Source organism: Balaenoptera acutorostrata, chromosome 9 (genome assembly GCF_949987535.1).
Source record: "Balaenoptera acutorostrata chromosome 9, mBalAcu1.1, whole genome shotgun sequence".
NCBI lineage: Eukaryota > Metazoa > Chordata > Mammalia > Artiodactyla > Balaenopteridae > Balaenoptera > Balaenoptera acutorostrata.
The window spans coordinates 13679814-13687691 of record NC_080072.1 but is presented as its reverse complement, the minus strand read 5'-3'; the positions used below and the strand labels follow the sequence as shown (position 1 = coordinate 13687691).

The window sequence follows — 7878 nt, the reverse complement described above, 5'->3', positions numbered from 1 at the left end:
AATATTTGGATAGTTTAAAATCAGGATGATCCAGTGGGTGGTAAGATAAATTTACAGTTAGAGTCTGGAATCAGGGAAATGCAGCTTAGAGACGTGTTTGGTTAATAGAGGTTATTTTTTAATTTGAATTTAAATGCCTTGAGGTGGGGATTGCATTCCCAACTTCCTGGGTTCTCACCACTCCTTATTGGCCCCATTGGATTTATGTATTTACATTACCGGCTGTCTGCCCAGCCCTGTGGCTAACAGAGTTTTCCACCCTAACAGTGGATATCTCCAAGTTTTGAGAGTCTATTAATTCAAGTATAAACGAACTAAAGGCAGATGTGCAGAATCTGGTAGTGGTTTTAAGCTTTGAACTTCTCTCTGATTCTCACTGGAATGAGATAATAATGGTGATCTTTACTGGTGATCTTTATTGATGACAATAATAATTGGTGATAAATAATGGTGAATAAGTTGACATTCATTTCCATTCATTCCACATGTTTATTGAGAACTGCTATGTGTCAGCACTTTTCTAGGTCTCGGAATACAGCAGTGAAGAAAACAGACAAAAATGGAACTTGAATTCCAGTGGGGGTGGAGGGAGACAGACAGTAGAGAAGATACATGATTGAAATGCATGGTGTATTAGACAGTGGTAAGTACTATGGAGACAAAGTGGGAAAGAAGGTAAGAAGTTTTGGAGGAGGAGGGCTTAGATAAGGTGGCCATCGTGGGCTTCACTGAGAAAATGAATCTTTAGTAAAGACCTGAATTAAGTGAGGGAGCTGCCATCGGGGGCAAAAACATAGGCAGAGAAAGCAGCAAGTGCAAAAGTCCTGAGGTGGGACCAGGCCTGGGGTTTTAGAGGAGCCCTATCAACATACCATGCACTGTTCTAAGCCATTTCACTTCTATGAGGGAGGTAACGTTATTGTTCCCATTTACAGATGGGCAAACTATGGCCAGAGAATCTAAGAAACTTGCTGTGGGTTAGATAAGAGGTGGAACCAGGCTTCTAACCCAAGCTGCCTAACTCCAGACCTTGTGCTTTTAAATACTAAGCTGTGTTAAGGAGATCAGACCCAGGTACTGAAGATTTACACCTCCAGCTATAAGCAGCCTTCCAAGCCCTGGAGGAAAACCCTGGGTGTGGTGGGAGGGGAGGGAGTGACTCAGACCTTGGCTGGCTTCCTGCTGAGTCACTGCCGATGGGCCATGAAAGGAGTTGAGTGGCACTCAGGCCTCACCTCCTCACACTGGTGGGTTCCTGTCTTCTGGGGGAGTTGCCTGGCAGCAGACCTGAGCCACACGTGGTTGGTGGACAAGTTCGTCTGACTTTCCTAACAGCGCTGTGGTGGGACTGTGGGTGGGCTCCGTTTCCTGGTGTGACCCCACAGCCAGCAAGAGGGAACACTCCTGGAGGCTGACTTTGTGCCCAGCCGAGCTCTGTATCCTCCAACGTGTCCTGGATGGACACATTCTGTCCCTCGTCAGGCTGGCTGTTTTTCATCTCAGGTGAACTCTTCAAGAACAGCTGTGTGCTTGCCGTGCCACTACAGAGGACAAGGTGCAAAGGGCTGCCACACACATTGCCCTGGGGCTCACCCTCTTGGCATAGTCATTCAGGAAGACAGCAAGGAAGGAATGCGCAAGTACTACAGCACGTTATGTCAAGTTTGTTAAGATTTCAAAACAGGGATTGACGAATAACAGTAGCTAGCACGGACTGAGCACTAACTATGTGCCTGGCAGTTTCGAAGTGCTAACTATGGTATATCTCATTTTCATAGTTCTCACAACACCTAGTTAGGGAAGTGCTTCCCATTGGACAGAAAAGACAACAGAGGCTCAGAGAGGTCACACATAGGAAAGGGCAGGAGGGACAGTGGGGATAAAATCCTGGAGTCAGGAATGTACAGGCCTGGGCTTCCCTGGCAGTCCAGTGGTTAAGACTCCGTGCTTCTGGGCTTCCCTGGTGGCACAGAGGTTAAGAATCCGCCTGCTAATGCAGGGGATGCGGGTTCGATCCCTGGTCCGGGAGGATCCCACATGCTGCAGAGCAACTAAGCCCGTACGCCACAACTACTGAGCCTGAGCTCTAGAGCCCATGAGCCACAACTACTGAGCCCATCAGCCACAACTACTGAAGTCCGCACGCCTAGAGCCCGTGCTCCGCAACGAGAAACCACCACAATGAGAAGCCCGCTTACCGCAATGAAGCCCCCGCTCACTGCAACTAGAGAAAGCCCACGCAGAGCAATGAAGACCAACACAGCCAAAGATAAATTTAAAAAAAAAAAAAAAAGACTCTGTGCTTCCTTGGCAGGGGGCACGGGGTTCAATCCCTGGTCAGGGAACTAAGATCCTGCATGCTCCCCCCACGATGTGGCCAAAAAAAAAAAAAAAAAAAAAAAAAAAGTACAGCCTGAATTTAGAGAGCTATGAGGAGCTGGAGCAAAAGAATGGAGGAGGGAGGAAGATAGTGACGGATGAAGCTGGAGAGGACAAGTGGGACCAGACTATGAAGTTTGGACTTGAGTTCATAGTGGCAGGGAACCACTGAAGATGTTCCAGCATGTTTCTCCTTGGTGCCCCAGAGATACCACACCTTTGTTGCTTTGGTTTTGGGTCACCTTGGAGCATGAATAGTGGAGATTGAACAAGCACAGTGGGAAGAACTCATACTGTCTGCATGGTGAGATCCCTCACTGGCTCCTCGCTCACCAGCCATCCTCTGTATTTGTTGAACCTCTGCTGCAGAATATCCTTAGATAAGAACTGTATGTTCCCAGGAATGTGCTGTCCACAGCTGGCTGGTCCTCTCCACTCTGGCCATGCCCACCTTCCCTGATTCACATCTTTTCCTGGCCTTCACCTCCTTCCTCCCCAATTCTAATGTGCACGTAAGTTGTTTTTGTCTAGCTGGCATTTCCACTACTTTTGCAAAGCTTCCCTTCCCTGTGCTTCTTCTGTGATCTAGCCAGTTTGCCTCACAACACTTTCTTGTGGTAGACACCATTAGTTACCTACCCAATCTAGTCTCCTTCCTTCCTGGCTTAAGAAACCCCAATTTTGTTCAGGCTGACCACATGGCCAGCCCCAGGCCATGGATCATGATACATCTAAGCCAATCACATCCCTATTTCTCACTTTTCTAGACTCCCTTGCAGCTAGGGTATCCACATGACCCAGTTGTTGCCGATAAGACCTGAGGGGAAGTCTGCTCTGGGGCTTCTGAGAAAGCTTTCAATTTTTTATTTATTTATTTATTTATTTATTTATTTATTTATTTATTTATGACTGTGTTGAGTCTTCGTTTCTGTGCGAGGGCTTTCTCTAGTTGCGGCAAGTGGGGACCACTCTTCATCGCGGTGCGCGGGCCTCTCACCATCACGGCCTCTCTTGCTGCGGAGCACAGGCTCCAGAAGCGCAGGCTCAGCAATTGTGGCTCACGGGCCCAGTTGCTCCGTGGCATGTGGGATCTTCCCGGACCAGGGCTCGAACCCGTGTCCCCTGCATTGGCAGGCAGATTCTCAACCACTGCGCCACCAGGGAAGCCCCTCAATTTTTTGACAAAAGAAAACAGCCTCTTCCCCATGACAAACCCTTCCCACTGCCCCCAAGATAAACACAGTCATGATGGCTAGAGCTCTCTGCAAGCTGGGAAGATGTCAACTGAGGGTTGTCAGCAGCCATCATTTGGAGAAAGCCTGCTTTCTGAGGAGATTGTACCATCAAACACAGAGAGCAAAGCATCAGAGCAGGGAGAGGGAGAAAGAGAGAAAAGTTGAAGTCTTATATGAATGTCTTTATTCATACCTGAAAGCAGAACTACCCCTGGAATTCCAAGTTATGTGAACAATGCATGCCTTTCTTTTTTCCTTATGCGTGTTGAGATGGGTTTCTATTATTTGTAACCAAAGGTCCAGGTCTCCCATCTTGATGATAAATGTTCCGCAGGACTCCCAACCTTCCTCTGCCTGTAACACCTGTGACCTTGACGGACTGTTAGGATGTGTGTGAGTCACATGTCATCCACCTGCCCTCAACCTCAGCACCCCCTCCCCAGCACACACAGACACACACACACAGACACACAGACACACACACAGAGATATCTCCATCTCTACCCTCTTGGTAAAAGCTGGCCCAAGGGAATGAGGAATGAGGAAACCCAGGGTGTCACCACATACTAAGGCCACTTCAACTCCACTTTGTGCTCAGAATGCCCTTGCAACACCCTTGTTTGAGAAACACTACAGTTAAGAAATGGGAGTCAGAGAAAAGCGGGCTGGGTGGGCAGGGGTGGGGTGCACAGGGTCCATGTGATCTGGGAGGGAACTTCGAGATTGTGCAGCTGTTCTCTCACTCATTTGTTCATTCATAAAACATTCCTTTTGCCCTTATTTATTATTATTATTGTTAATTGAGATATAATTGACATATAACATTAGTGTCAGGTGTACAACATAATAATTTGATATTTGTATATATTGTGAAGTGATCACCACAATAATCTATCATCACACATAGTTACAAATCTGTTTTTCCTTGTGATGAGACCTTTTAAGATCTACTCTCTTAGCAACTTTCAAATATACAATAGTATTATTATTTATTTATATTTTGGCCGTGCCGAGATGTGGGATCTTAGTTCCCTGACCAGGGATTGAACCCATGCCCCCCGGCAGCGGAAGCACAGCATCCTAACCACTGGACCACCAGAGAAGTCCCTACAACAGTATTATTAACTGTAGCCAACATGCTGCACATTACATTTTATGACTTATTTTAAAACTGGGAGTTTGTACCTTTTGATCCCCTTTAGCCATTTTGCCCACCCCCCGACTCCCCTCCCACCTCTGGCGCCACCGATCTGTTCTCCATGCAACACATTTCTCTGTTGAGCGTCTACTTCGTGCCAGAGTCTAAAACGTTCCCTGCTTTCTCTATGTTGGCGAGGAAATGTAACCTACAGTATATGAAAGATACAAAAGAAAGAAACTGGTGAGTCTCCATCTTCTCTCCTTCTCAGAGAGGAAATGACCTTAAAATAAAACTGATGAAATCCAGATTGGCAATGAGAGAGCCTTACTATTGAGTGGGATTTGGGATGTTAAAATAAGATGTCACATTGGGAGTGAGAATCTCCTTTCCTGGAAACTTTCAGGGTGAAGATCTAAACCACTGACTCATCTTTACTAGGCACCTCCATGGGGTAATGCATAAAGCAAAGGCTTCTGAGTGAAGCAACTTAGCTTTGAATCCTGACTCCTTTCTTGAAATGGGTGGGTTTCGACAAATTGCTAAACCTCCCTGAGTCTGTTTTCTCTGAGTTACTGTGAGTGTTGTACGAAGACAATATTATGTAATATATATATATATTTTAATTAATTAATTAATTAATTATTTTGGCTGTGCTGGGTCTTTGTTGCTGCACGCGGGCTTTCTCTAGTTGCGGCGAGCAGGGGCTAACCTTTGTTGCGGTGCGCGGGCTTCTCACTGCGGTGGCTTCTCTTGTTGCGGAGCACGGGCTCTAGGCACACAGGCCTCAGTAGTTGTGGCACACGGGCTCAGTAGTTGTGGCTCGCGGGCTCTAGAGCGCAGGCTCAGTAGCTGTGGCGCACGGGCTTAGTTGCTCCGTGGCATGTGGGATCTTCCCGGACCAGGGCTCGAACCCGTGTCCCCTGTATTGGCAGGCGGATTCTTAACCACTGCGCCACCAAGGAGGTCCCTATGTAATATTTTTTGAGGGCTGACTATATCCTGGTTCTGATCTAAGCTCTATATGTCTCAACTCATTTAAACCTCACAACAAATGAAGAAACTGAGGCTTAGGAAGGTCAAATACCTTGCTGGTCAGTTGTAGAGCCTGGCTTTGAACTCAAGGAGCCTGGCTCTAGAGCTTTTGCTTGTAACCGGGTCACTTACTGCTGCCGTCCTTGGTGAAATGGAGACTCATTTGTTTCCATCACTAGAGGATAGGAAAGTGGTAAGTAAGATACATGGGCTCTGGAGTCACACTGCCCTGGTTCAGATCCCAGGTTTATCACTCCTTAGCTGAGTTCCTATGAGCGAGTCATTTCACTTCTCTATCCCTGTCTTGATTTCCTCATTTGTAAAATGGAGCTGATAATAATGTTCTTAGGCTTTTTGTGAGAATTGAGTGACTTAACACAATAAACTTTGTTTTTTTTTAAAGGCCATTGATTTTTTTTAAACATCTTTATTGAAGTATAATTGCTTTACAATGGTGCGTTAGTTTCTGCTTTATAACAACGTGAATCAGTTATACATATACGTATGTTCCCATATCTCTTCCCTCTTGCATCTCCCTCCCTCCCACCCTCCCTATCCCATCCCTCTAGGTAGGCCATTGATTTTTTAAAAAAAGATTTATTTATTTATTTAGGCTGTGCTGGGTCTTAGTTGTGGCATGCGGGATCTTCATTGTCACGTGCAGGCTCTTTAGCTGCGGCATGTGGGATCTAGTTCCCTGACCAGGGGTCAAACCTGGGCCCCCTGCATTGGGAGCATGGAGTTTTAGCCATTGAACCACGAGGGAAGTCCCAACACAATAAACTTTGAATCATACCTGGTACATGGTAAATGCTCAATAAATGTTGCCTAGTATTTTCTTTCAGGTCTCTTTGCTTCCTCAGGGAGATTCCCCTCCCCACCTCCACCCAATCTGAATTATGTTCCTTCTCCGAGCACCACGTTCCTTTCCCATATAACACTTAGGACGATTTGCAATCATGTATAATTGTAACCACCTCACAGGGTTGTTAGGATGATTAAATGAGATAATGTGAGTAAAGCACAGAGCTTCCTGGCATATGTTTGGCTCTTGGCAAGTGTAAATTGTTATATTATTATCACCATTATTTACACTGGATGCCTTCCTTGGTTGAAATCACTGATGTTTTGATGTATTGACAATTTCACCAAATCGAAGGCACCTGTCAATTACAACCCACACCATTACTGATGCATTTCTAAGAAATACACAATCATGACACAAAGCTTTCCTATCACGTAGAATTTCCATTTCATGCATATTGAAAGAGCTCTTTTAAGTCTTATTTAGACATAGATTTTTATCAGGTATCAAGCTGCTCTGTTTCCTTGCCTTTTTAATACACAATAACTTTTCATTTCAGTGCCAAATCAGCATGGAATCTGTTTGAAGACATTGTTAGTGGCGATTAAACCAACACCTGTGGTGCTAACAATGCACAAAACTCAAGGGAAAGGATGACAAGATGCAGGACTGTGACCAAGTCTGTGCACGTGCAGCCAACTGCAACTATATCACGACTATCTCCTGGCTGCTTGCAATTTGAGATACTGTTGATTACAACATACAGCCTTATTTCAGAGATGTAAAAATATGAAAAAAAGTGTCATAAGTTTGATGGAATACAATATTAAAATTTAAATGTCCTCCCTAACAGTTGTGTGGTTCCTTATTTGGTTTTCCGAAAGCCACCGTGTTTCACATCAAACCTATGTAGGTTTTCCTTCTAAGTAATGGCTTCATCTTTAGCATCAAGCTTTGTGCTGGTTAAAGCAATGCTAGCTGCTGTAAAAGATAAACCCTAAAACCACATCGGTTAACACTCTAAAGGTTTATTTCTTGCTCGTGTAAAGTCCAAATCAGGTGTTCCTCATTGGCAACAAGGGCTTCACTCCATGTGGTCATTCAGGGATCCAGATACACAGATTTTGCGTTTCAACAGATCATTTCAAGGGCTTCCCTGGGCCTGTAACATAGAAGGTTTCGTGGGCTGAGCCTGGAGGAGGCTTGCACAGCACACTTTTTCTCACATTACACTGTTAGATCTTGATCCTATGGCCGCATCTAACTGCAAGGGAGGCTGGGAAATG

General features: G+C 45.4%; 1 long non-coding RNA gene across 1 annotated transcript; it reads left to right on the top strand.

Annotated features, from left to right (window-relative positions):
- The first annotated feature begins 532 nt into the window (after positions 1 to 532).
- On the top strand, positions 533 to 7442 carry LOC130708928 (uncharacterized). Its single transcript, XR_009009310.1, has 2 exons — positions 533 to 643; positions 7152 to 7442. It is a non-coding gene; the product is annotated as an uncharacterized LOC130708928 (long non-coding RNA).
- Positions 7443 to 7878: the final 436 nt, after the last annotated feature.